This window comes from Lycorma delicatula, chromosome 8, assembly GCF_047948215.1.
Source record: "Lycorma delicatula isolate Av1 chromosome 8, ASM4794821v1, whole genome shotgun sequence".
Classification (NCBI taxonomy): Eukaryota; Metazoa; Arthropoda; class Insecta; order Hemiptera; family Fulgoridae; genus Lycorma; species Lycorma delicatula.
The window spans coordinates 45,017,251-45,043,913 of NC_134462.1; the positions used below are offsets into that span (position 1 = coordinate 45,017,251).

Here is a 26,663-nt window from a genome sequence, read left to right on the forward strand (position 1 = left end):
GTAAATTTTAAAGATATGTAAATGATTCTGAAAATGTTAGCTCTAACTGAATATGTAGCCACTTTAACAACATTGCTGCAAGTAACTCCACTAAAAGGATACTTAATAATTAATTTAACATTTCTTTGGACTATTATTTTCCATCCTATTTCTATTAATTATAAGGTGCTTAATGATTTATTAGAAATTCTAAAAGTGGTTAAATTAAAAGCCATAAAATTAAATATTAATGAAGATATTTATTTTTCCAAACTACTGCTTTATTTGTTGGCTAGAAAACATTATTAATATTCCCTCTGCAGGATTTTAAATTATACTAATTTGTAATATGTAAGCATAATGATGTCATTCTATATTAGAGAACTTATTTCCTCAACTTCTAACATTTTCTACTACCACAGGTAATTTTACTCATAGGTCAAAGAAGTGGTTGGTTCTGTTAATCAGGTGGTTCTATCTCAGCACAGCAGAAAAAGCCAGTATAATGAGGTAGATCTTATAGTCCTAGATGTAATACCTAAAGCGTGGTTGAATATCAATTATCTTCATTGTAGACTATTTATTTAAAATGGACAATATTCAGCATTTCAAAAATTCAGTGCTATAGGTGAGATGCTTAAGGTGTTTGATGATTGCAAGTTGTTCCACATAGCCTATGTTAGGATACCTTTTTTTTTATTACTGTACGTAGTATTACATAGATGCTTTTGTGCCAGAGTGGTGTGCCACAAAATGTTATCTTGTAATTCTTTCTGAGTAAGTTTATTACTTAAGTGAAAGTATATATCCTGCTTTACTGATATTAGGACAAACTCTATATTTTAAAATACTTCTCATACTTAGACAAATAATTTGTCAGTATTATCTTAGTTATTGTCTATTCTTTATGTCAGACACCTAAATCAGATTGTACTGTAGAACACTTCTCTGCTGTAATTTTTGGGAGATCACAGATATCAAACAACAGAAATGATAGTACTGATCTTGAGTTCTGTGTTCAGTTTCCTTATTTATCTACCCTTCTCCTATTACAACTTGAAACCTTCTATTGCTTTCAATAATGTTGATGAGATTTTCCATATTACTACGTAAGTTTAAGAAATTTATACATCAACAGTCTTCCCAAAATCGAACGATATCAATAAACACAATATAGATGGGACTTCATAATAATAAGTACAAGCTGATTTTTTATAGCCTATCTCTTGTATTAGTAGATGTAATTTGTATCACATTTTAATAAATGCTGAATATTATTCATTCATTCTGTTATCTTGCACATCCTTTATCCTTAACACCGTTTAAAAAGTCTTTAATTAAATTAAAATCCAAAGGATGATTTTTTTATACTCTGATCACCTTTTATCCTCATTAACAAATGTTCATTGTAGTCTATTAAAATTCTAAGATTTTAGAAAATATAGCTCCCCTGAGCTATTATTTTTATTTTTTGTATGTTAATAAATACTAAGGACTTAAACATTTTTTCTGTGATCAAGTTGCAGTTTGGAAACTCCTGTCCTTAACAGACTGACTGTTGCAACATAACTGTTACCATGGGTCGCAAAAAAAAAATTAAATCTAGTTAATATATTAATGAAATATCAGCATTTATTGACGGTGATAATTAAATATTGAAAAATTTATGAGTCCACCAGGGATACTCATGGGTACTACTGACATGTATTTAATTTCACTGCTATGATTGTTGTAGGTAATAATCAGTTACATATTCCAATTAGTAGCAGAGACAATGCGTATAAAGTAATTGTTTCTAAGCAGAAAAGGGATAAGCTAATTTGTTGCTTTACTCTATTAGTCTGTATTTTCTTACAGCTGTGATGTATGAAGCATTTGCGATGTAATTGACACCAGTCATATTTGCTTTCTCTGAGCAGTAATACTCATTATTCAGGCCAATCCCTGTAGAGTGAAGGTATCACTTTTAGGGATAAGTATCGTCTACTTATCCTTGTGTATATATATATATATATATATATATATAGCATTCTTATGTCTTATAACAAAAACTAGTTTATGATTCCAAACTTTATCACGTGGTTGTGAATATCTTTTATTGCATTAAATTCTACTTTCACAGTAAAATGGGCAATTGATTGAATGTTTTTGAATGATTTTTTTAAGCTTCTTTCTATCAACTACAATTCAAAATTACTAATGGTTAACTTATCTAAAGTATACAGTTTAAAATTAACATGAGAAGACCTGCTAGTTTCTTGGCAAAGTAACAAGTGAAACTTGGTGAAATGTAAGAGAAGGAATTTTATATTCTATTAAAACGGTTAACTCAATATTTTAATATAAATATTAATTAAAAATTTGTTTTATAAAAAAAAAGAAGAAAAAAGGATCGAAGATTTCCTTCTCAAAAACTCTGCAGTAGCATTTTATGTATTTACACTAATAAATTTATTAATTTTTCCACCAAATCGATTAGTGTCTTAAGATCAATTATCCTACTTCTGATTCACTTGAAAGTAATTGAAGAATTCTCTTCAAATCATTAAAAGACACTAATCTTATATTAAGGGGAAAACACCTTATTTCAGAATAAATTCCTAGGATTTTTAGATAGTTTTCTTCTCTGAACACATTATTATTACATTTATCAATATAACTGCCCCCAATCTTTTTTTAATGATTAAGTAATTCCTCAAGTATATGTTTTTTTGTTATTTTGGATTTAGATCATCAGCTTAAGTGAAAAACTCAAGCAGGTAGCATTAAGGCTAATTAGATGTCTTGGTTGATCGGGTGTAAACCCTGTTTACCCACTAATAAAGGAAGAACATATGATTATATAAATCCATTTAAAGATCGGTTTGCTCTTATGATGTGCAGCTGTAAATGGTTCAAGCTTAGAAATAGCTAATCAAATTCAAATCAAAGATCATTAGGTACATTTTCAAAGTCTCATAGTTTGTCAGCCACATCTCTGAAAATTGTATGAAGCAATGAAGCAGTCAACAGTTTGTATTTCTGAACCCGTTTAAATTTGTGTATTGATTTTAATTTAAATGTAAGTTACAATATAATTTTATAAAAATTAAATTTAGCAAAACAAATATGGTATATATCTGTAATTCTGGTCATGAAAGTGCAACATACATGATAGTAACTGAAAATTCATTGTTTGTTGATTACTAACAATAGAGTTCGTACTCATTTTATCTACTAAAAATATTGCAAACCATAGAGTATTAAATCCCTTTTTCCTATTTTTCTCTGAAACGTTTTTTGACAGTTAACAGCAGGATACAATGGTATATTTCTTAAGAATGTAGTCAAATTCTGAATATCGTACATAAATTAATAATATTCCTTTTTTAATAAAATTTAAATAAAGTATTGCATTTCATTTCCAGGGATTTTATACAAATTTCAAGTATGTTACATTTTGCTTTAAATACAAGCCTTTTAGTGTTTATTGCATAAACACATTGCATTTTTTGCCTTCTTACTTGTTATATTAAAAGTAAATTTCCAAATGTATAAATTTATACACATATATTATTATGTATTTGTGTGTAATATTAAATTATTCTGTTAATAGAATTAATAAGATTGTATTTTATATTTGTTCTGAAATGATTATATATTATACTACTTTCTTAAAGGAGGTTTATTCAAGATTTTCTTTAATTTTAGTATAAAAAATAAAATATTGCTTCATTTCCAACAATTTAATAAATATTAACTTATCTATTATCCACTTATTTAGCATTTCAGTTTAATATATTAATCAATGTTGATTTGAATACATATGAGTATATATTTTTATATATTTTACATAATTTTCAAAATGTCGTTTTTCTTTGTCCTATATTTTATTATAAATTTAATCTTGAAGTAAAATGTAAAATATCATGTATATAAAAAAAAAAAAGTCGCAAAAAAATTTATTTTATTTGATTTTTTAATAAATACTCTGTACTTTCCAAGTTCTCTGAAAGTATTAAAATGTGTTCTAAATAGTACAAGTTAATTCATTTATATTATACAATTTCTGTCGATCTCTGTAATTTTTGGCAGTCTTGAACCTCCACACATTAAGATCCTTGTTCTTAGTTTTAAAAAAAGGTTTCTTATTTCTGTTAACTTTCTTCAGATCATGAAAAAAAATGATTGATTTAATTGTCTTGAAAATTTTTTAAATTTTGTTTCTTATATAGTAATAAGATGTAGCTAACATTATATTGAAAGAGTTTATAACTACGTTTATAGGTAAATTTTCACAAAATAAAGATACAAACTTTTTATATTAGAATTGGAAAAAACCTTTTTTTAATGTTATCCCTAAGCCCAAAATAACCGTTTTTATAAGTGAACTTATAAGTCTGCATGTTGGCTGGCCAGTTTGAAGCTTAACTCCAGACTCTATAAACCAATTTTCTTCAAACATTTGGTAGGAACATTTCATTTTTAGGGGCATTAATTAATTAAATTTTTGCAAAAATGGGAAAAATAAGGGGAAAGTATTTAGACGGAAATTAATTAAAAAATTTTGTTGCAACATTTTATCAAAATAATTTTATACAAAGTCCTTTTCAACAGGATAAAATTGTCAAAATATTTTTAATATTCACCTCCACCCAATATTTTTTTTCCTTTTTAGCTATTTCTTGCTTCAAAAAAAGAAGTTAATGGGAGATTTTTACATGAATATCTTCTATATCAATGAACCTTAAAATGGCTGTAAAAAATTTCCCCCATTCCATTTCTAATCATTTTTTGAATGATGTATTAAAATATGTTTTCAGTACAAAAAAGAATTGATAATGTAAATGTTGAATATTTACAGAGATAATTATTTGTTTGTTCCACTACCCATCCCCTACTGTGAAATATTCTTAAGTTGATTACTTGAAATCACTCCAATCTTTAAAAGTAATCTTGTTAAAAGAATCCTGTTTTCCGAAATTAATAATTTGTTTACTAACTTAAGGTTTGTCCTCAACTTTTTTGTGCCTAAATAATTTATTGACTATTAAATTATTGAAAAATCATCATTAATTGATGTATTAATAGATATAGTCAAAATAAAAAACAAAACACTGAGTTCTTTAAATTTTTTTTAATAAGTTAACTACATTGCTTAATTACAACTATAATTCTAACTATTTTAGTTATAATTAATATACCAAGTATTATATTATGTACTTACTGTGACCTTACATTTTTAAGCAGATTTATATATGTAATCTTCATTAAAAAATGCTACATCATTTTATCAAACCTGCCTAATAAATTCAGCTAATTATTTCTGTAAGTGTGATCTGGAAATTTTATATAATTCATTATAAATCATATTATACATCATCCCTATAAAATTACTAGCAGATGATGTAACTAAACAATAACTGGAAAATTTAATTTATTTTGTCTCAGATGTTCATATGGTATAAATTTATCAATAAAATTTGTGGTTACAATAAATTTTATAGATATAAAAATGGATACATTTACACACACGTTGTTGTATTCATCGGACACGATCAGTTAATCTAATCATATTGAAATATTTCTGTTCTAATTTTTTCTTTAATACTTTTTTTTTCCAATAATGATAGTGGAATTTCTTTGTATTATAAATATATAAAGCATTAAGTAAAAATAAAATAATTATTATATTTTCCTATAGGTTATAAAAATTCAATTGGTTGTACTTAAATAACATAAGAACTATTATTATTAAAAATTAAATTATTTCGCTGAGGTTACATGTTAACAGAAATATTTAGTGACGTGTGGTTGGCAGCATTGTGTTCCACATAACCTCTGTACCTCATGTTCTTGAATGTTGATATCTTGTTTACTTACCATGTTATTGTTATTTGAGTGCAACATGTTTATGTATTAGAACCTTATGGGTATGATGCTGTAGGTCCGTATGCAATGCTGCAAATTTTTTCACGATTTAAAAGTGGTCATCAGTCAATTGAAGATGACCCTCGACCAAGAAGACCTTTGATTTCAACTGATGACACATATGTTCAGAAAATTGACACTGGTGCATGCAAATTGCTGATTGACTGTCAGAGAATTTGCAGAAAGGGTTAGCATCTTGAGTGGCTCGTGCCATGACATTTTGACTGAAAAGTTGAACATGCATCGAGTTGCAGCAAAGTTTGTTCCTCGTTTGATGACTGAACAGCAGAAAGAAATCGAGTGGATAATTGCTGGCAACTCCTTGAACAAGCCGATGACAATGAAACATTCATGCAAAGGATCATAATGGGAGACTAAAGCTGGGTTTATGGCTACGACATTGAGATAATTCAATCATCAAAAAGTCGCACATTACAAAAATTGCTACGAACACCTAAATATGTTGTATTGTTGGTGTGTAATTAAAAAAGTTTGGTTATTTTTTGAACTGTATAAACTGGTTTGAGGATATTAATATCATCATTTCTATTACCGTAAATAAAATGTATGTATCAGTTTTCATGCTGTATTCCCTGAAGTATAGATTCTAAAACTAGTCATTAGGCATTTAATTTAATTTTGCAGAAAACATTTAATCTACAATGGTATAGATAGGGGATTAATAGCATAATTTTGAAATTAAAAAAACGATTTTCTTAGTACGTAGAACAATTTATTATAATTAAGGTTAAATTAACAGAAGTTTAGAATATAATATCACAGTTTAAATACCATATGGATCATATTCTGCAGCATAATATATTAGTATCAGGTCTATATTTTTTGAAATGTTTGTATTTTTTTATATCGGCTATTGCAATATTCATAGAATAAGTTATTAGACAAGGCTTATAGATGTAAAAGCCTATGAGAAAAGAGAGGGTAATATTTTAATGAATTTTGTTTTATGTAGCTCTTGTAATAATAAAAACATATCAAACCACCTTGGTTTATGCTTATCAGAATAAAAATGAAATTAGATAAACATCTAATAAAAGAAAATTTGCCAGAAATTTTTTTTTCTTTATACAAATAATATAATTCGCAAATAAAGTTGTTTATTTGCTTTATCAATCCTACATGTTACTTCTTTTAAAAACGTTTAAATGTAATAAAAATGTGTCCATTCCTTTTATTAACTGAGAAGTTGATTATTTCTTTGAACTGTTGAATCAGTAATATGTTCAGCAAATCCATTCTATTCTTAGGGTGCAGTTTTTAACTTTCTTTAAATTAAAAATTAAATTATCTATTACTGAAATATATTAAAACCAAAATTTCATTATTAATGTTAAAGATATTGAAAGTAAGAAAGATATGTTTTTGGATAGATTTGTTACTAGTATTGAAAAGTGTACAAAATATATTTAGAATAAATTTAGTAATTCACCCCAAAATACCAGGTCTCAACGTGTACTAATAATTTTGTATCATGATAATAATCAAGTAACAATGTACTTAATGTACTTTGAACTCTTGAAACAAGACAGGTGATCGCATATACGATTAGTTTGGAAATTAAGATATAGTATTTCTAATTCTTATAATCCAACATCTAATAAAATAAAAAAAATTCATATCAAATGTAAAGTTATCTTTAATAATTTTAATTTCAATTCAATATGTTTAATACAAAATTTTTAATTCCTTGCTTCTGTTACTGTCATTACATCACTCCTTTTCCACGGTCATTCATTCTCCATTTCATTTTTATTTCACTTATTTTTGGTGTTCGTGGGCTGATTCATCACACTATTCATTTTTTTTTTTTTAATCTTAAAATTTCATTTTACTATATCCTGCGATATATTTTTTTAAATTTATTTTGTAAAACTTTAATTCTTTTTTAATCTCATTGTTAATTTTTTCATTTTATATTATTATTTATAAATTGTGTAAATTATTTTATTTACTGTCATAGTGACATAATTTTGGGATAATCATTCATTGTAAACAATTAATGCGTACAATATGTAACACATAACTGTGTGTATAAACAAATACCTAAATCTTAATACATAATAAAAATTCTAGTTTATTTTATAAACATAATAATAAACAATTACTATAATTATGCTCTTAGTTTAGTAGACAAATTAGTGAGTTATCTTTTATATTAGATGTCAGTAGTAGGACTTTATATATATTTTAATTAATGAATTTACAAATTGATGGGTAATAACACCAGAACAAGATAATTTTATCATATATATATATATATATATATGTATATATATTTCTTCTGTCCTTGTGTATGTGACTGAACTCCTCCTAAACGATTGGACTGATTTTGATGAAATTTTGTGTGTGATTAAGTTGATTCGAGAATGATTTAGATTCACAATTTAATCCAATAGAAAATGTTTTTTAACCTATTCAGATCATTTAGTCTTGGAACTGGTTATGTACGGCGTCAGTTTTAAAACGCTGTTACAAAATCATTTTATATTGCATCTAAGTCAATTATTTTGTTTTATTTTCACAAAGGAATCAGTTTTATTACACAATTTGAACGACGACGATGTTTATACGATGTAAAATATTTTATTTAGACTAGAAAGAATATGACCATTTTTTTCTCAGAACTGTACTTGTGTGTGTGTGTGTGTGTGTGTGTGTGTGTGTGTGTGTGTGTGTGTGTGTGTGTGTGTGTGTGTGTGTGTGTGTGTGTGTGTGTGTGTGTGTGTGTGTGTGTGTGTGTGTGTGTGTGTGTGTGTGTGTGTGTGTGTGTGTGTGTGTGTGTGTGTGTGTGTGTGTGTGTGTGTGTGTGTGAGACTTGTGTATTATAATTGCTATGATGATTATGGATTTATTTATTATTTACAAAAATAGCTTTTCTTAGTAGCAACATATCTGTGTATTGAAACACATAATAAATTATGATATACGTCATAAATACGTCACTTTTACTTAAGGTCTATAAATATCTTTTCTGATATGTAACACATAATGATTCGTAATGAATAACACTATACAATAAAAATTGTTTTTTTGTCAATCTGAATACCTTTTTCAGTGGTGGGAATTTTTATAAAACAATTTTCTGAATCTACTTTTACTTATATTAACATATGTTACTAATCTGTGATTTATGACACCAGTTTTTCATCATACTTTGCCCAATCATCAACCGATTTGCTTGAAAGTATTATTTTTAAAATCAGCAAAGTATTATCTGTATAATTTAATTGTAAAAACAACTTATCGAATTGGAAAATCTTGTTTCTATGTCAGCCAGTAGATAAACTAACAATAGATAGATAATATTTCATAATAGCATTACAATCATAAGAAGTGTTTGATTTCTCTTTCGTGATTATGTTCAAGGAAATAAAAACCCCCATTCCAGGATGTATGAATGACAGTATTGTATAGTAACTGTACACTGAATTAAAAGCGTTCATACATTTAGAGAATTTTTTATGAAGTAACATATTCATTTATCAGCTTCCTTTCATCTAATGCTGGATTACTTCTGTGCGGATTTTTAAAGTAGATTGTTTGCAAAATTCGTAAAATCATTCTACATATTAGTAATTTCTTAGCAACATACATGTACAAGATAGTTCTGTTTATTTTACCTACAAAGTTTGTTTTAAGTACGATTGCAGTCAAAAGCACAGCTATACTGAAACGCATAAAAAAGGGAAACTGAACTAAAGAAATACTGTTGCCTAAGCAAAACGTATGAAGGATAATCCTTGATATTTTTGTCTTTTCAGTACATTATGTTCGACACTAATCAATAAATCATACTTTTCCATATTTTTTTGTGGTTCTGGGTATGAAAATCCACCATACGTGATTGTAACTATAAGTAGAAAGTTAAGTATTGATGAATAATAATTCCGTGCCTTTTACTGAATGCACATGTTAAAACTATTGCAAAACATTGAACAATTAAGAAAGGTATTAAATCCAGTTTTTTAATTGGTCGCTGAGGCTTTTTTTTACAATAAACTGCAGGATATTAATAGTACATATCTAAAGAAAACAGACAGCGACTGAAGATCATTCATAAATTAATTATTTTCTATTTTTTAATATAATTTTAATTAAAGAACGTATTGTATTTCTTAGGATTTGATACAAATTCTGAAAATATTCCATTTTTTAAAATACAAGCCAAATGTTGAATCGAGATGAAATATGATTTCTATTTCGTAGAAACATTTTAGTTTTTGCTTTCTTATTGCATATTGATTTTTCCTTCAAAGTATATACATATATATTGTAACTAGTTGAACCGGCAATGCTCCGCTATTGCTAGATTTTAGTATATACTTAGATGAAATGAACACAAACGGAAGTTTGATAAAACATTAAAAAACTGAACATTACGGAACATCACGAAATTTAACCTTTCCTTTTTCCCTTTTCACCTCTTTCCCTTCTTACCTTTTTTGCAAAAATTTTTGTAATTTTTTTCTTGTAACTAACATATGTTCTGAATATCAGCCAAATCGGACCATAAATACAATTTTATGAAATATCTCGACCCCAGCGCCACCTAGCGGGTCCAAACTAATTCAGAAATCTTTGCGCGCAACTCATGAAGTTTCATTGCAATCTGGTGAATGGTATAGGAACGTATGTGGGACAAACAAACATTCATTTTTAAATATATACAAGACAAAACTAGTATAACGGACCTGAGTAATGGATTCCTGCCAATTAAGAAAGTAGTCGAAAATATAATAATTTGAGGAATGCAGAAAGGATTTAAAAGAAACCCTTTTAGTAAATGTAACAGGTCCATTTAATAATCGTCTTTTGTAATGCTACTTACTGACACACCTAAACAGATGTTCTGTGAGAAGAGTTACTAGACCCAGGTCAGGAATGCATGGGAAACTAAAAGGGCTCGGTCAGTCATTCTCATGTTTCAAGTTGGGTCCGGTGTGGCAGGTAAAGAAGATAATAGTATAAGTACTCCGGGGAAGACCAGTTGAAATCAGTCTAAGCGAGACGTTATGATGTGAGTCTGCGAAAGTGGTATGATAGAGGAATTATGTGAATTCGACTCGATTAAGGTGATGTCACAAATTGGAATTATTTGTGTATGAAAACAAGAAATGGTTTGGTGAGTTACTGTAAGGCTATAAGTGAAAATGAAAGAGATAATGTACTAAATTTCATTCATAAATGTTAGGGTAGTTTTATTTGTGAACAGTAAAGGTATTTGCAAGTGAAAGAACTTTATACTTGTCTTATCTATTGTTAATACAAAATTAGTGGTTAAAAGTGTTAAGACTAGCGGTCATGCTAGTATCTTTTGTCAATGGGACTGAATTCTATTTTTCATTATTTATTCATCTATGCATAAATTCTGACGATAAAAAATTAAATTCTGTTTTGTAAGTAATCGCTGTCTCTTATTTTTTTTTTTCTGAATTTTTATGGGCATCGACTGCTAAGGTCATTAGCCCTCGTCACAATCTTTAAAAGAAACTACTATCACCATCTGGATCGTCATATGTAAGGGTGTAAAGGGCCCTTACATTTTATTTAAAAAACACGAACTACACAAAACATTTAAGACATAAAGACAAGGACAATCACAAAACACTTATGGGGTGTAAAGGGCCCCAATATTAAAATTTGAGATAGGTTCCCAAAAGACCATTAAATTAAAATTAAAACTTATCCTACCATATCTTTCTTTCTTTCTTCTAAGAGTCTCATTTATAGTTTGTTTAAGCACCCTCGGGGCGACCAGAACCGCCGTTGAGCAGTATATCAGTCGCGCCAGGGTGCCGTGGCAGTTGAATCCTTCTTATAAACAGGCTATAGGCATGCACAGCGTACACCCACAGCCTCGCGCCCTCAATCCACCCTTGAGGGTCCCCCATGCCATCATCGGACACCTCGACTCACTGCTCTTGAATGCAGGTGAGCCAAAATGGCCTAGGCAAGAGGCCTACCTCCCGTCACTATACGTGCCACGTTTCGAGACTCCCTTATGTATATATGCATAAATTTAAAATTAAACTTATCAATACCATTTTTTCTTTATATATATATATATATATATATAAGCTACCGCTTAGAGTTTCTTTTGTCACAGCTTTAAACTTTCATTTTTATAGACTTTTAAGAAGTCCACTGGCGTGTAAAAATGCAACTATATTTTCTTCATTTCCATTATCCAGATCAGCAGTAATATTATTTCTAAAACGGAACCTCTTTCTGAGGTCCTCATATATGGTACACTCTTCTATAAGATGCTTGATTGTCAGTGTTTTATTACAAACACCGCACATTGGTCTCACTTCGCCGGTTAACAAATATAAATTTGTTAATCGCGTATGACCGATTCTAAGTCTGGTCACCGCTACTTGTTCACGGCGAGTCAACTTATAGTCGCTTTTCCATTTATAAGAAGAAGATTTTACTGTGTTTAATTTTGTATTTAATCTCCTCCATTCAGCATTCCACTGGTTTTTTACTATGTTTGTTAGACGGTTTTTAACATCTGCCACTCTTACAGGAAATGCATCCAAAACATCACAGCCTTTCTGGCAGCTTCGTCTGCGATTTCATTACCTGTAATACCAGCATGCCCCGGAGTCCATACAAATACGCATCGCTGTCCTCGTTGTTTTAGTACGTATAAAATGGACAGGATGTTTGCAATTAGGACATCCTTAATGTTCTTGTTCCGAATTGCGATGAGTGCACTTAATGAATCGGAACATATTAGCACTCTCTCTTCGCAATAGTGTTCAGTGTAGCGAAGAGCTTGCTGAATTGCAGTGAGTTCTGCCGTGTAGACACTGGCCACATCTGGCAGTCTCCAAAAGTGGGCTTCTTCATTTACATATATCGAGCATCCAACACCATGTTCGGTTTTAGAACCATCAGTATAAATTCTAATATGTTCTTCGTAACTACTGACGGTTGCCAAAAATTCCTGCTGGATGATCACTGCTGGTTTCTTTTTTATTTCTCCTTGATAGAGATCCAAACTTGTATTAACCGCTGGCAAGAGCCCTGGCGGTATTTCTCTAGTAGAAATTGCCAATGTATCTGGAATGGCAGTTTCATATTTATTTCTTAATTCGTGGTACCTAATTCCGGCTGGTCTGGAATAGGTAGCACGACGTTCGTATAATGCAGCCATGGGATGATTCGTAAACAATTTATTATTTATATGAGCAGGGAAAGCCCATATATTTGCTGCATATCTTAACAAGAGGATCTCTCTTCTATAATGTAGTGGCATTATTCCGGCTTCAGACATCAGACTAGCCGCCGGATTGTGCGGAAAGCACCTGTTGCGTATCTTATTCCGCTATTATGAACTACGTCTAACTTTCTTAAGTGCGACTTTCTAGCGGATGAATATACGATACATCCGTAGTCTAGTTTAGATTGAACCAATGCTTTATACAATCTCAATAATGTCTCTTTTTCTGAGCCCCAATTTAAGTTCGATAAACATTTTATAATGTTTAGGGCTCTTTTGCATCTATCACTCAAGTCCTGTATATGTAATCCCCATGTAAGGGATTTATCCAATAATAGTCCTAAATACCTTACGCTGTCTTTATATTGTATTGGATTATCATCAATTGTCAACGCAGGACTTTGATGAGGAATTCTCTTCCTACAAAAGTGTACACAGCACGTTTTTTCTGGTGAGAATTGGAATCCATTGTTCCTTGCAACTTCATTTAGAGCATTGATCGCTCGTTGCAATTTGTACCTCACCATAGCAGTCTTGTTGCTGGCATATACGATTGCCAGATCATCAACATAGACGCTTTTGCTGACTTCTACTGGAATGGCTAATATCAATTTATTAATGGCAATGGTAAACAAGGTACCGCTCAACGGCGAACCTTGCGGTATGCCATTTTCCAAGATTCTTTCACATGAATATTCATTGTTGACGCGTACTTGGAAGGTACGGTCATTCATGTAGTTGCTGAGCAGTATAGGCAGATTGCCACGAATGCCCCATTCATGTATCTGGAGCATTATACCATGACGCCAGGTCATATCAAAAGCCTTCTGAAGATCAAAGAAAACACCGACACAATGTTTCCTTTTAATAAAGCTGTTATATATAATGTCCTCTAAGCTGATCATTTGATCAGTGGTAGAATGGTATTGCCGAAAACCTGCTTGATACGGTGATATCAGGTTTTCTTTTTCTAAAACCCAGACGAGTCGATTATTAATCATTTTTTCCAATATTTTCCCCATAGCACACGTCAGAGAAATAGGACGGTAGCTATTGGGGTCTGTTAAATTTTTATTTTTCTTTGGTACTGGAACAACATGAGCTTTTTTCCACTGCTGCGGGTACGTTCCATCCCGCCATATTTTATTATAAAGTTCTAATAATCTACGCTTTGCAGTGGTATTCAGCTGCCTGATCATATTATAGTGGATTTCATCCGGACCAGCAGCTGCGTTACCTGATTTTTCCAACGCTTTCGCGAATTCTTCCATTTTAAATGGTACATTATATGAGTAATTATGCTCAGTTCTGAAATTTAGTAGACCTTCAAGTTCTTCTTTTTTGGTTCGAAAACCTTCCTCGTAGTTGGCTGTTTTGCTGGCCTTTTCGAAGTGATTGGATAACAGCTCTGCAATTTCATATGGAGTATCTTTTATTTCATCTTCATCTTGAAGGCTAGTTATGGGAGCAAAATCATTACGCCCACAAATCGCCTTCACTTTCCTCCAAACATCTGATGCAGTAGTAGTTTTGTCGATGGATGACACGTATTGCTGCCAGGATAGTTTTTTCGAATCTATCATAAGACGTTTTGCATACGCCCTGTATTTCTTAAAGGCAACAAGATTTTCTATACTAGGACGCTTCTTAAAGGCGTTATACGCCCTTTTCTTTCTTTTTATAGCTTCACTTATTTCATCTTTCCACCATGGAACGGGTTTCTTTGTAAGTTTCCCAGATGTTTTGGGAATATATCTCGATGCCGACTGAATTATTGCATTTGTTATGGCGTCGACATCGTCTCCGATAACTCCAGTTGTTTCTGGGAGTATCGTTCTAGCTGTGAAGCTCCTCCAGTCTGCCTTATCAAATAACCATGTTTTAGAGACGGGATATGTTTTTCTTGTAACATAAGTTACAATTTGCACCGGGAAATGATCGCTTCCATGCAGATCGTCTATGACATGGAAGCTGTACCTCGGTGCTATCGATCCGCTTATAAGTGCAAGATCTATACAGGACGTCGATCCATCTCTGGCATTGAAGAAGGTTCCTGATCCGTCGTTTAAAATAATAAGTTCTGAATTCATCAGGAACCGTTCCAGTTCTCTTCCACGGGGATCTACTTGATCTGATCCCCAAAGAGAATTATGAGCATTAAAGTCACCCACCAGTAAAACAGGTGGGGGAAGCTCGGAAATTAGTCTTGCTATGTCATCCTTATTCCAATCAAAATACGGCAAGTATATGCTGCAGACAGTGACCTGGAGCGGACGCTTCATTCTAACGGCGACCGCTTGTAGGTTTGTGTTTAGAACAACCGCTTCGGTGGTAGCTCTAGTCGATGTTAATATAGCTACTCCACCTCTAACTCTTACATTTGGCGGTTGATCTCGCCGAAATATATCGAAACCTTTTAATTTAAAATTTTCATTTCGGCGGAAATGCGTTTCTTGCAGACATATACAAATCGGGTCTACATCATGCACCAAGCGTTGGAGCTCATGGATGTTTGAAAAACATCCATTGATGTTCCATTGTACAATCGACTCGCTAATTTTTAATTAAATTATGACCTTGTTTTTCCTTTCGGCCATCCTTTTTTTTTCTTCTCCATATTGCGAACGGCATCATGTTCGCGGAGAACATCGTCGCCGGTGTAGCTTCCGGTCTCCGAATCGGAGACCACCGAAGCCGCCGACGACGACGGGCATGGATCGGCGCCGATTGAGAGGCGGCAACCTGGCCGCTCCCCGACACGGGGGCGCACCGGTCACCGCCCGTGGAAGGGGGGACACTCGTCCCCCCTGTGAAATTTTTTGTGGCCTCTGAGGCTTAGAGGCCACTTCAGTTACAGGAGGCTTGGGAGACTCCATAACAGACTCTGTAGCTGTCACTTTCTTATCTTCAACTAAAATCTCGCTAAGACGGACTTGGATATCAGGTTTAGTATCCGTTTTCTTCTGTGCTGGAGCGACTTTTTGTTTTGCAGATGTGTCTTCAGGAGGCTGTACAATTATTCTTGGCTTAACAGGTTCTTTAGTGCTGAGAGGCTTCATTTTGTTTTCGATTATCCTCTCAATCAAGCCAGCCAAGGTAGGTGCGAGTTTGTTGATGATTACACTCTCATCAACAGCAACTGGAGCAGGAGCAGGAACAGCACCCGCAGCCTGAGCATATGTTGTTGTTGCTTTAGGTCTGCGGGTGTTTACGATCTTTTTTGCTTCAAAGTAGCTGACTTTTTGCAGGGTTTTTACTTCCTGCACAGCCACTTCGTCTTTGTAAACAGGACAGTTCCTGGATCTACAGGAATGCTGTCCTCTGCAGTTTATACAGGTAGGAGGCTCCTTACACGGCTCTCCTTCATGAACTGCATCACCGCACACGCATATTTGCGGCATCTCACACCTAACAGGGGTGTGTCCAAAGCGTTGGCATTTAAAACATCGCATTGGCTGTGGGACAAATGCTCGCACATCCAACCGATGTATGCCCGCTCTTATCTTCTCCGGTAAAGTAGGCCGGTTAAATGTAAGAACATGGGATGCAGAAGGAAGGACTTCGCCATTCCTTCTCATGTTCAACCTCCGACATTCTAATACTCCTTGCGGCGCTAATTCTTCTACAATTTCCTGCTCCGTACAGTTAAGAAGATCCCGACAGACCACAACACCCCTTGAGGTGTTGAGCGTGCTGTGGGGATCAACACGTACAGCTAGCTCTCCAATTTTCTTTAGTCCTAGAATCTTCTGAGACTGTATATTATTAACAGTCTCTACATGAAGTCCCGTGAAAGTTTTTCTTATTTCTTTAACAGGGCCTCCAGCACATTTGTTTATTTCCCGAGCGATGAGGAAAGGACTCACCTTCGAGAAATTACCTTCTTCCTTCGTGATAACCAAATACTTAGGTTTTAGGATGCTGCTCTTAAAAAAAGCTTTCTGCAAGCTTTTTCTAGCCTCAATCTCAATCCTCTTAATCTCCGTACTCTTTCGACGTTTCGCCTCAGGCGAAACAGCCGGTTCTAAACGAGGGTGTTTGCGTGAACCCTTTGCCACGTTTAATTGTTCAGTTTCCATGAACAAATAATCCCTTCTGTAGTAAGGGTAGCCGCCGGGGTACACCCCCACTCCAGGGCTACCAACCCTGGAGGTCCGTTCCGGTACTCCGGTGGAACCGGCATTTGTCCTGGCAGAGAGCGGATGCGCAGTCTCTGCACTGACTCCAGGCCCCTACACACCGAAGCTTTCAGGGCTCCCATGCTCCGAACATGGGCACCTTAACTACATGCTTGCCATCGCGGGGGGCATGTGGACGACGAAAGGTCTCCGTTACACCTGCAAATAACTTTGACCGTGGCCGCCACATCGCCAGCTCTAAAGGCGGTATTAATCCATTTCCGTAATCGTTAATATTGTCGTATCTGCAGATGGCCGTAAAGTCCAGTCCTGTAATTCGGCCTATAGATGTAAATCGACCGAAAAAGCATATCCGAGAAACAACACTCGGAACCCCGTTAGCCAGCTATATGTAATGTACTTGAGTACAGCTGTTGCCGCCCTGGACGTGGAACGTAGATGTTGTGTTCCGGACGTGGGGAATATCTACCTCAGGGCACTGTCTCTTATTATTGTTGTTGTTTTGGCTATGATTACTATGATTATTATTTGTTTGTTATTGACATTATTATTATTGTTCGCTGTTGCAATTGTTATTCTAATTATTACGTGAGTTTATTATTGTCGCTTATTATTTTTATTACTATTGTCATTATTATTATTATTAACTTGTCTTGTTTTACTTATGTTCTTTAAATAATAAATTGTAATATTATAAACATTATAAATTATCAACCTTTCAATATCCTGATCGAGCTGCGAATACGCGACAATATATATAATGTTTTTAAAATGGTGGGCTGGCTATACTTTTTCGGATTCTACTTGTAAAACTAAATAAAGAATATCCTTAGGAAAAATTGCAGTTTCTACTTTGTTCTCCCCCTGTCCACCATTTGGATATTTGTTTTATAAAAATTTATATCACAAGTTCGGGTAGATGAATCACATTAATATTTGGTAAGCGTATTGATAATAAAGTTTTAAAGTTAGCAAACAAATCAGCACTTGAATACCTTTGCAAATTACAAAATGTCGGCCATGTTTATTTTTCAGTCCGTTATATCTTTCGAAATTATTTATTGTGTTCTAGTACTGTAAATTAGTATCAAATCAAGTAATAATTTTCTCACAATAATAGACCTAATAATTATGACAAAAAATTAATTTTCTCCTGTAATGCGACTATTTGTTAATCGATTTAAAAAAAAAAAATAGATTGTCATTTTCTTCAAAATAAAAAATTAATACTTTAGCTAATTACTTAAAATTTTGATAAAACTAATATTTATGGAAATATAACTGATTGCAAAATAAACATGGCTGCCATTTTGTAATTTGCAAAGGTATTTAAGTCCTGATTTTTTAAAACTATTACCCAGTATTAATGTGATTTATCTACCCGAACTTGAGATATAAATTTTTACATAAAAATAACAAAATGGCGGACAGGGGAAGAACGAAGGAGAAATTGCCATTTTTCCCAAAAGATATTTTATGTTTAGTTTTCGAAGTAGAATTTGAGTAAGTATAGCGGCCCACCATTTTAAAAACACTCTGTATATACATATATTATAATGTATTTATCTTCACTTATTAAATTATAAAATTGGTAATAGAAGAAATAAAGGGTAAAAAGTTCTTAGTATAATTATGTCTAATGAAAAAATAATAATTTAATCAATAATAAATGATGATTTTTTTTCGCGTAGATAGTATTTCAGTTTTAATATAATACTAGTATATTGATTTTTGTTTAAACTTCAAAATTATTTGTTAACAAGTAAATTTTACATCCAATTTTCTTTCTGCTTTACTCTGTTGCAAATTGTATATTAAAATAAAAGAAAATAAATCAATTAGGTTAAAAAAAGCAATGAAATTATTATTTTTTTAATATAATTATGAGATTTCCAAGTTTTCTGAGAGTGATAAAAAGAGTTTTAGGTAATTTAATTATTGCATTTCTATAAACAACAAAATCTATACATTTTTATATATTCATTTGCCATCGTCCAAGTAATTACTGAAAAAAAGTTTGTTGATATACTCATACTTATGTAAGGGCACAGTTGTGCTTTCAGGTATCTTACATTATTGGTTGTTGAGTAAAAAACCTCTACTATTACCATTCGTTTTCTTTAAAATATAACAAAAACAGCTGATTTTTATTGTTTTATAAACGTTTTTGTATTAAACTCAAATAATAAGAAAAATCATACATAATACAGCCCAACCTGGTGTGAATAAGTGTATGCATTGAGAGAAACATGCTGGAAAAAATCCTGTAATGGGGACGGACATATCCGGTGCCGAGCGAGTGAGACTGTTTCGGGAGCGTTGCAAACTGGCACGGTGGACTCAGTAAACAATGCCGTCGACGCAAGCACCTCTATTACTGCTTATTATGCCTTATGTCTCTTCTCGTATCACACACCTATGTTGAACAAAATTGTTGTCTAATATTAGTCAAAATAAATATCATGTACCATTTAGTGTCTGTTTTATGTTAAAATTAAATTTAGGTATGTAGTCAATGTCTCGTTTTTATTTAAATCCAATACACTAAAAGTGACTCGTTGTATACAGACCTACCAATTTATCTGTAGAGTTGGCCAAATGAAGGAACTACAATTTTCCATCAGAGACTTTCACTTTTGTAAAAAAAAAATACGATGCTGGTTCTCCCATTTGATTCTACAGATAAGTTTGTCTGCCTGTAGCTCGGAGGAACTTCATCTAAGGTCTGTAACGATTCACGTTAAACCAATGGCTGTGCGTCCTGATACAGCCCCATCTGATTTTTTCAAAAGAGGTTTGAGAAATGTTTATAATAATGACATTGTTGAGTAAAAATAATAAATTTTAGGATAACTAGGTTGCTTTGACAGGTCTACTTTAGGATTCAATAATTTACAGCCCTCTATTTTCAGACATCATTAGACTTTACATCAGTTAACATCTATCAGTCTGTATATTCTACTTTGAAGAAGTGTCTGTAGTGCACTTGTCTACTTTCTGGCCATTTTAGGATCTAACAACGTTTGGATAAAAAACCCAAAAAGCATTTGAAATGTGTTGGTATTATGGATGAAGATTATGATAGCCTTGTTTTTAACAGGTAAATTTATTCGTGATGATTACATTTGGGATCACAAGAGTAATCATACTGATTACTGGTGCTAGTAATTCACGTTTAAATACCGGAAATAACACAAATACAATTATTAAATTTAACAATGTATCGAAATTGAAAAAAAATGTCATTATTAAAAAAACATTTGTATGTATGATGATTGGAATCTCAAGTCGTTTGTACTCATCTCTAATATAGAAAAAAATGAGTCTGACAATGAAGTATTGAAGATTAGGAAAGCTTTATGAAAGGAAAAGCTGGAATTTATATGTATTAATGTAACTTAGTTCAGCACATATCAAGTAGTGGTAACTTGTATAGTTATTTGAATAAACCGAAACGAAAAAGTTGGTAAGAGAATTGAAGATGTTGGATAGAAAGCAACAGCAGTCGAATTAGTTAGTACGTGTTTCAAATGAGAATGTGGTTCTCCTAACTATTTATGATTGCAGTTGCAATGTAGTTACAGAGATGGAAAATCCTGTAATCGTGTGGAAAGATTAAAACTAAGAAAAAAAGGGATGTGGAGGCTTTTTATGTTACTGTATTGATGGTTGATTATGAGGAGGTATTAACACGGAGGTCTGATTAAAGGAATTTAACCTTACCATCTTATGGAGCACTGAAGTAAGATAAAATATATAATGGGTCTGAAATTAAAACAAAAAAAAAACGTTCGCATTGGAACGTAGGAACACATCGAAACGTTTGGGGTTTTCGCATTAAAGCTATTTTTTGCATCGATCAGAACAGTATAACATGATATTGTTTTTACACTGACGTCTTTTCTAATTACCAGTTCAACGGCTTATTAATTTCCTGCTTGTTTAATATATTTTTTGCTGATTAGAAATACACTGAACGTGTTAAAACTCGTCAAGGGAAGAGTTCCCTTATTGCAGTAGAGAAAAAGTAAATCTTTCAAAAAGAATAATTTAGGAGAAAATTTATATATATATATTATATACATGAGTATGTAAATGTATTTGTAAACTTTTGAACTGACGGTGGTTTTTGGGTCTGGAGGATGTGAAACGCAAAGATATGTCAAAATTTTCCGGAAGTCGAATCATGGTATCCATTACAACTAGTAGCTTTCATATGAAATCTAAATAAAACTTTACTGATTGGTATGCTAATAGAATAAATACAACAAAACTCTGATTACTTTAACATTTTTTATTTATGTTTACTATTACATTTGGTTTACAACATGAGTATACTTAACGCTAAATCTACATTTAATATAATTAAAATTTACACTGCTGCATAATTACATAATAACGATTAAATTACTGGCTAAGACTCTTAACATTTTTTTGGATATTTTTTATTTTATAAATGTTATCAATTAGTGTTCCCCGTACTAGAACTGTCAAAAATTTTGTTGTATTTTAAAAAAATAGTTTATTTTTGTTCCATTAAAGATACATAATATGGTGCGGTGCTATAACTCTTCTATGACTTTATATAATTTAATTTTATCTCATAATTATTCATTACATTATTATTTCTATTATGTGCATAATACTAGTCTAATGAAGAATCAATTTTAATAACTTAAATACTTTAGTTATGTTTTTTTTCTAAGTTACTCCTAAATTCTTGTACTGTGTAAACTTTAATGAAGGGTTATGTTATCCTCATTGTAATTACTACAATAAATATGCAGTTATTTTTAAGTAATGTATCATAAACAACTCTACTTCATAAACAAATGTATAGTTTTTAATTCTGTAACTTCGGTTGCAGTCCATTCTTTTTTAGTAATTTATGTAATTACAACGTTTTAAGGAGCGAGTTTTTGACCAGAATTCATTAGTTATATTTCACACAAATAATATCATCTTCCAAATAAACCATATCTTATGTCTTAGTGCTTAACATTGTTACTTATTTTAAAAAATTTGAATGCAGTAAAACATTCAAGATTATATGATTTATTTCCTTTACTTTCACGGTGTGTAGATGATCCTTCTAACCTTGAAAAACTACAAGATAATGTTCTTTAGTATTTTAGTCGATTAAACTTTTATTTTATAAAAAAATTTCTCAATAATTATTCCTTGAACATTGGCTTCAAATCGGTAATCGGTGAGTGGTAATTTTATTTCCCATCTATTATTAAAATTGATCAGTTTTATAAAAATCTAAAGCTGTTTTTACACTAATCTTATTTTATCGCTGCGTTTATAATTACTTTTTTATTATATTATGTTTTCCTGTTTCTTTTTCCAATTCTTCCTTCATTTTCCTATTATTATTAAAAGTATTCTTTTTAAATTATGATGATTATTTTAATTGTTAAATGCTTCAAGTTAAAAAAAATACTTAGATATTTTATATATATATATCTTGAATCTCATGCTGAAAAAATTTTGGGTAAAGCTGATATTTTCATTGTCGGTAATTGCAATAGAGAAAAAATCCGTTTTACTATGATAAGTATGAGTAATCTCAACATACAGAGTAATATTAATATTTGTCGTGAGGTGGCGAATATTTTTTTTACGATAATCATATTACAAGTATATTAAATTAAATTCTGTTTCTGTTATAATTATTGCATTATATAGTGATGGTTTATATTATTTCTTGTTTTTCTGATCTTAATAGCCTGTCAGCATTACTTATGTAAGAGTATTGTAAGTTCTGGAGCAAACTGTATTACTATGATTAGATAATTGGCAAATACGTTGCTAAACTGCAAAAGAAAAACAAAATTACTACATAAAGTAATATAATTTATGTAATTCATTGCTATTGGGCCATCTTAATCTAAGGAAACCAAATGAAACGAGAGGGGTTACTGCTTGCCTTCAACGCAAGATACTTCCCGAATCCTTACAGTCAATTCATAAATGTATGAAATAAAGTTACCATCATAGAAAAATATTGAGTCATTTTCTATCAATTTCATCACCAATATCGGATCTTTAAATCAATTTCCATATTTGTTTTAGGGTGAAATAAATATACAAAATTTTGTAAATAAATATACAAAAAAGGAAATAATAATAGGTAATATATATATATATATATATATATATATATATATATTTTATTTAGGAAAAAAGAAAACTTATTAAATATATTAGTTGTAAGCTATTAAATATATTAGCACTGTTAGAATTAAAATTGCTAATAATATTCTTTAGAAAAATCGAGGAGGTGTGTGTGTAAAGGTAAATACAATTCCTGCTGCCGCTTGCAAAGCCTTAGTAGTAGCTTCATTATAACTGTAAATTTACTTGTAAAAATGTATTCTGGAACAGACTCCTGAGACGTATGTTCATTGAAACCAAAGCACCGGCCTACGTGGCGGGAGTGGTAGCGTTTTGGCCTTTCATCGGGAGGTCCCTAGTTCGAATCGCAGCCACGCATGATATTTTCACATGTTACAGAAATTTTTCATCTCTCTGAAGCAATACCTAACGGAGGTTAAAAAACCACCAAATAATGCCGTTCGGGGTCCCTTAATTGAGGCAAGACTGACTGGAGTCCCGGCGGGGAGATCCCTTTTGGGGTCTCCTCGCTTGAGGCATGGCACTCGTAAGACTGTAGTCTCCTGATGAGGGGATCCCATATTAGAGGCGTGGCACCTACGACCTAGTCCCGGCTGCCTGGTGAGGCCATGGTGGTCGGCTTAACCGGGCCCAATGTTCCTTCCCGGGTGGTTTGAGGCGATAACACCCCCCGGAGCTGTGTTTATGCTATAGCGCAGGTTTGGCTCTTGGGAACGGGACAAGAAATGAAGGGGAAAAACTACCAATATCCATAGTCTAGCATTCGAATCCGTGCAAAACCAACTGACGCTTAATAGACTTGAAAGTTAGAACTCTCGACTTCAAAAATCAGCTGATTTTGTTTATGACAAGTTTAACCATTAGATAATCCAGCGGGCTAAGGAAACCCAGGTTAACTATTTAAGCAAATATAAAATTCATATAAAATCACAGGGTTTTTGAATAATTAGATTTCTGCAATAAAAAGATTAATATTACATATTCATGATAGGTACAAGTTGTAGTAGCCAATGGTTAAATTCTGAATAGTTTACTTACACTAGCAAACAGCCGTCTATCAACGATGAAGTAGTCAGCTGCACTGACTTTTGGTGAAAGTAATTTTATTTGCTGAACGAAGTGTGTTACCTAAAATAATAAAAAAAATATTATATTAATAACATATATCAAAAGTAAATAAAAACATAAAAATATGTTTCATTATTTTCGAAATACAAAAAAATTATTTTACATCTGTAATTGAGGTGACTAAATCTTCATTATTAATTTTAATTTTTTTATAATTTGGTAAAATGAACGGGAGTCAATATTATAATATTTATCTCTGTGTTAATGGTGTTGAAGTCCTTACAGATGTAGTTGAGGTTCCTTTTTTGGACGATAATTTTCATAAATCTTTATAATTTTAATACATTTTTTCATCATTCACTTGACCGGTTCGATGCATGTGGTTTTGTTGCTAATGTTGACCAGTTTGTTTGTCGTTTTTTTTTTCCGGTCTAATATTTTAACTTCAACATTTCGTTTTTAATATTCCGATTAATACTGTTGAATTTAAACCTTCCATTATTTTTGTCATTGTTTTCCTAATCTTCTGCCATAAATTCAATATTAACTTCTCTTACTCGGTCAGTTTTTGAGGTGAATAGATTTGAGTTTATTGAATAGATTATCACTACTAATAGATTTTTTCCTTACAAAATATTTTATGCCAATAAAAATCACCATTGAAATTGTCCACCCCTTCTGAATTAGTTTATAAGTTAAGAAAAACTGTTATGGGAGCTCGTAATGCGAATAGCGCAGCAGCCATTTCATCATGCGCGAACGATATTTCGTCACTCGCGCAAAGGTGTAAATAAAATTCATTTACTCCAAAAGTGTCCACTAGTAATCGTAAAAAAAAAATTGTTTATTGAATCATCTAATTTTCAACATTCTTTGTGATGTATATAAAAATTCTTTTTCTTTCCATTTTGTTTCTCTCCAATCCCTTATGTTTCATCTCACATAATTTTGCGGTAACCACAAGACAAGATAAAACTATATATAAAAGAAACGTTTGGTTGTTAAAAGTTTCCGTATGATAAAGGTAAGAGTTTGCTCTGACGTCAGTGAACAAGGTGTAGTAATTTTAATAGATTATATTGAAGTTACAAAGAAACATTTTGCTTTACTCTTTCTTACTTCCAGTCCCTTCATTATAGTAGTACATAAACCTCTAGTTTTGGATCAGGCCGACCAGTCCTAAGCACAAGCCACTGATCCAGAACCTGAGGTTTTTTTCACGAGAGCGACCCCCCTCTTTCCAGTTAAATTTTCCCCATGAAAGCGTGTATCTACTACAAAAAGCACAGTAAAACACGACTGTTTTCTTCAATAAATCAACACATTAAAGATTGATCCAGAACCTGAGTAAATAATTCAATACATTAAAGAAGATTGTGGCAGTATATGAGTAAATAATTCAACACATTAAAGATGATTGTGCAATACTCATTCATTATAAAAAATAAAAATTACTGGGAAATCCCCACTGTTTTACATGTATATAACGCATGATTAATTAAAATTAGTTCATGACATCATGGGAATCCCCACTCTTTTACGTGTCTATATATATATATATATATACATATATATATAGACATATGTTAGTAAATTAGTATTTTAAATTTTTCTTTCAGCATCAGAATTCGATCCACTTTATGGGAGTAATAGTACATATTTACAAATGTGTAATAGTACAAAATGATGATGAAAAATGTTTTTTATGGTCTGTTCTAGCACATCTATTTCCTTGCAATATAAATAAGTGTCGTGTTTCATCCTATAAACAATTTGAAAATCGATTAAACATGAAAGGAATGGAATATCCTGTTTGTTAAAGACGTTGATAAATTTGAAGCTCAAAACCCAGATATTGGTGTAAATGTGTTGTGTTATGATATCGAAGATGACAAAGAATCATTTAATCCGAATAATGTATATATAAGATGAGTGAATAATAATCGAAAAATCGTTGTTTGGTTGTTATTATTAACTAATGTTAAATTAATTCGCTCCCATTATACTCTGATAAATATGACAAACAAACATAACGGTTTATCAAGGATGTTGAGTGGTAATAATAAAAGTTTTAGAAAATGTGAATATTGCCCCTATTTGTATTATTTTAAATCTTGGACTAGTGAAAGCGAAGCTAAAGAAAAGCTTGCAAAACATATTGAAGATTGTAAACAAGG

General features: G+C 31.8%; 1 protein-coding gene across 8 annotated transcripts in view; it reads left to right on the forward strand.

Annotated features, from left to right (window-relative positions):
• LOC142329025 (uncharacterized) overlaps positions 1-26,663 on the forward strand; it is a 153,900-nt gene that overhangs the window by 10,444 nt on the left and 116,793 nt on the right. Inside the window, exon 4 of one of the 8 annotated variants that reach the window (XR_012757410.1) lies at positions 26,206-26,339. The exons of 5 other annotated variants lie outside the window; for them this stretch is intronic. The gene's annotated coding sequence lies outside the window, so the exon portion shown is untranslated. Of the gene's footprint in view, positions 1-2,708; positions 3,420-23,008; positions 23,034-26,205; positions 26,340-26,663 lie in introns of those variants that run through there. 2 more of the 8 variants (XR_012757411.1, XR_012757407.1) reach the window with 2 other exon arrangements.